We start from the raw sequence: 4,431 nt of genomic DNA, 5'->3' as shown, positions 1-4,431 counted from the left end.
TTTTAAGTATTCAGCAGCATATGCTGCAGAGGTTTTGTGGGTTTTTTTTTAATTTGTTTGCTTACTTTTAAATTAACTGTTTTAAGCTTTGAATACTTAAGGCTTTAGAGGGAAAACCCAATTTCCAATTATGTTGGCTTTTTATAAAGCTAGAGTTATGTAAGATTTGAATAAAAGTTTGCTACCAACATGATTGCCTTATTGAATAAGTCAGTATCAAATTCCTGTAATATGAATACCTGCTACTAAGTGTAAAACAAGGCGAGCTTCTGACCAGCAATAAATTATTCAATTTGGATAACATTTTGTGCTGTTACTCAAATTTGCAATGGTCTTTTTTTCTGCCCCTTTAACAAGTTTGGGTTAAAATAAAAGATGATTTGCCTAAAAAAAAACCCAAATGATGGGAATGGTAGCAAGCCATTGCCTAGCAATGCAGTCAGCCGAGTTTTCAATTTTTTGTTTGCAAACATTAAGCCTTTCTCAAAAGATGCTAAGTCTAGGGGGTGCCCAGCAGCCCCTATTTACCCTGATTTACAATTGTAAGGCTGCTACCAGGAGTGCCCTGCTAAAAGCCGGTGAACATGGACTGCTGCCCGGGGCAACATTCATTCCTGGTGTGATTTAAGAAAGCAACATCCTTCCCCACCCACACCCCACACTCCCATCCCCTGCAGTGGTTTAGACCACCTAATGAAAGGTTGGGTTTTGTTATTAGAAAGAAAATACTTTACCTTCAAAACTGACAGGAATGGCACGTTGCTTTTGTACTTTATCTATGTATGTAGGAAATTAAAATATCTAGCAAATTTTTCCCTAAAAGAAAAATGTAACAGTTCAACATAAAATATCCATGCCTGTTGCTGTGTTGTTGTTATGTGCCATTGAGTCACCTGCAACTCATAGGGCCCCTATGTACAACAGCCCTAAATTCTGCCCTATCCTGTGCCAATCGCACTGTCTCTGACACATCTACCCCCATTACTTAAGTCATGGAATAAATCCATCTCATCGAGAGTCTTCCTCTCCTGTGCTGTCCCTCCACCCTCCCAAGCATGATGTCCCTCTCCAAGGGCTGATCCCGCATTGTAATATGGCCAAAGTATGTCAGACAAAGCTTCAGAAGCCTTGCCTCCAAGGAGCAGGCTGGCTTCACCCTCTCCAGGACAAACTTGTTTGGTCTCCTAGCAGTCCATGGTATATCCAATGTTCTTCTCCAGCACCACAGCTCAAACACATCAACTCTCCTTCTATCATCCCTAATCATTTTACAGCTTTCTGATGCATAGCAAGGAATTAGTCTCCAAACTGACATCATTGCTCTTCAGCACTCTGGAGAGGTCCCTAACAGCAGACTTTCCCATTGCCAAACGTCTTTTAATTTCCTGGCTGCTGTTGCCAAGAATGTTGACTGTGGAGCCAAGCAAACTAAAGCTGTGAACAATTTCAATCACTTCACCATCCATCCTGATGCTGCCAATTGGTCCAGTGCTGAGAATCTTTGTTTTCTGGATGTTGAGCCTGAATCCATATGGAAGGCTGTAGTCCTTGACCTTCTGTAGCAAGCACTTCAGGTCCTCAGTTTCAGCAAGCAGGGTTGTGTCATCTGCATAATGCAGATTGTTCATGAGTCTGCTTCCCATCCTGATGCAAATATAATCATTGTACATGTGGTGTTTGTAAACTTACTGTCCTCTAATTCCTCTCTTTGCATGGCTCCGTACAATCTATTTTGGTGGTGGTGGTGTGCTATTGAACTGGGACCCTATGTGCAATAGCTCTGAGCTCTGCTCTATCCTGAGCCAGTCTCACTGACATACCTACCCCATTACCTCTGTTATGTGTCAATCTGTTTCATCTGGGGTCTTCAAAATCTATCTTATGGATATAATAAAATTACCAAAAAAAAATTACCCAGTATTGTGAATTTCATTACTTTCCATGGAGTCTTTAGTGGAACTTCCTGGGTAAACAATTGAATTAACTAGACATAAATTGTGTGTGTGTGTGTGTGTGTGTGTGTGTGTGTGTGTGTGGTCAAATCAGATCTGACAGGTACAGGAGGAGATTGCCCCTCCTTTTTCAACAGAGCATCTGGTGGATTAGAACCGTGCGCCTTTGGGATTGCAGTGTAGCTTCTTGCCTTTAGGCCACCTGAATTCCCTTGAATTAACTAGACATAATTTTGTGTACATATGAGAACAGTTACTTTCATTCATCCAACAATAGTATGTTGTTTTTGTTGTTGTTATATACTGCCGAGTCACCTGTGACTCATAGCAACCCTATGTACAAACAGCCCTAAAGCCTGCTCTGTCCTGCACCAATCTTACTGTCTCTGAGACACCTACACACACAAACTCCCAGTTTTGACTCCTAGCAAGGTTTCATTGTGTGTGTTTGTTTTTTTCTCTCTCTCTCTCTCTTTTCCCTCGATTGGATTTCTGACGCTGTAAGTCTTAGTGGAAGGACACTACCTATTTTTGTCCTTTGGAGTCATGGAGGATGCAAACAGCCAGAGGCCAAGTCTTTGGTTAACAGAAGGCTCTGTAAAAACAACACGTTGGTATTAAAAACATGCCTTTCTTCTATCAGCCACTAGGAGGCGTGAAAGAAGCATGATCTGTTAGAGCAATTGTCGCTCAATTGTACACCTGTATCCTGTCTCCATATCTTTTCAATCTGTGTGTAGAACAGATTATTCAGGAGGCTGCACTCTGAAGAAGAATGTGACGTCGTATACATATAACACAACCTTGCTCGTTGATCTTGAGGAGGACTTGGAAGAATTTGCTGCAGAAAGTCAAAGACTGCAGTCTTCAATAAGGATTGCATCTCAACATCTCAGGAAAGCAAAGATCCTTTTCACCGGGCCAATAGGCAGTAAGTAGCACGATAAATGGAGAAATGACTGAGGTTGTTAATGATCTCATCTTACTTAGATCCACAGTCAACATTCTTGGCACCAGCAGCCAGGAAATCAAAGGAGGGGTTGCACTGGGAAAATCTGCTAGCAGCGATCTCTCCAGAGTGCTAAAGAGCAACTGTGTCAGTTTAGAGACTAAGGTGCACCTCATCCAGGACATGCTCTTCTCAGCTGCTTGCCAAGCATCAGAGAGCTGGACAATGAATAAGGATAACAGAAAAAGAATCAATGCCTTTGAGTTGTGGTGCTAGAGAAGAGTATTAAACATACCATGGACTGCCAGGAAAACAAACAGGTCTGTTCTGGAGAAGATGAAATCCGTTTAACCCTTAGAAGCAAATATTTTGAAGCTCTGTCTCTCATATTTTGGACATAGCGCCAGAAAGGACCAGTTCTTTGGAGAAAGTATGATTGGAACGGTGGAGGGACAGCACAGGAGACGAAGACCCTGCATGAATGAGATGGATTGACCCAGTGACTGTGGCAATGAGGTCAGATGTGTCTGAGATGATGAGGTTGGCTCAGGATAGGTCAAGGTTCAGAGACATTGTTCATAGGGTCCCTATGAGTCATGGTTGACTCAATGGCACATAACAACAACAAGTTGAATTGGCAAACATTGTGTGATATGTTTACAACAATGATACAAACAATAGTCGCTGAGATTGGTTATGTACAATCAAAAATACGCATGTTTCTTGGTCTGAAGATTGAGGGTAAGTTTCATGTGACATCCCAAATAATTGGTCTAGTAACATTTTTAAAACTTCATTTCTACCTTCTAGTTCATTCTTAGTTCCTGGGGTCTTAAAGACTTTCAAGTGACTGTTCAAGGCACAACAATTAATATCGCTTTCTCTGGAACAACAGAGTCAAGAGTCTGTGGAAAGCATAGCTTCCTGGCTCTGTAAATAACAGCTCAGTGCAGTACTTTGATTTTTTTTCCCCCCAGTGCTTTTGTTGTTGTTTGTTTTTTTCTTGCTGTGTGCCTTCAAGTCACATCCAACCAGCACTGGAGAAGATTGCCCCTCCTTCTCCAGCAGAACATCTGGTGGATTCGAACCGTGCTCCTTTGAGGTTGCAGCACAGCTTCTTGCCACTAGGCTACCAGAGCTCCCTTTGTTTGATTCCCCCCCCCCCTTCACTCCCACTAGCACTGAATGTGAATTAAAGAAAAGGAAAGCCTTACAAGTTTGTTCTTTGTATCATGAAGTTGGGTTACTGGGCCAGCTGCAAATATTTTTGTTCTCTTTGCACTCAGGCGAAATCTTTGATCTTCACAAGAAATACCTCTTAAAAAAGACCAAAACACTTTGCTGTGGCTTTGTTCACAATAGCAAGGAGTTGGAAACAATCTAAGTGCCCATCAACAAACGAATGGATAGAGAAGCTGTGGTATAGTCACACAATGGAATACTACGCTGCTTTGAAAAACAAGGAACTCATGCAATATTATTCAAAATGGGTGACCCTGGAGGACTTGACGCTGAGTGAAGTATCTCAGT

Source organism: Elephantulus edwardii, unplaced genomic scaffold, assembly GCF_000299155.1.
Source record: "Elephantulus edwardii isolate Elephantulus edwardi_28Jun2011 unplaced genomic scaffold, EleEdw1.0 scaffold00236, whole genome shotgun sequence".
Taxonomy (NCBI): domain Eukaryota; kingdom Metazoa; phylum Chordata; class Mammalia; order Macroscelidea; family Macroscelididae; genus Elephantulus; species Elephantulus edwardii.
The sequence above is the reverse complement of the archived record's forward strand: the minus strand, read 5'-3'. Positions refer to the sequence as shown.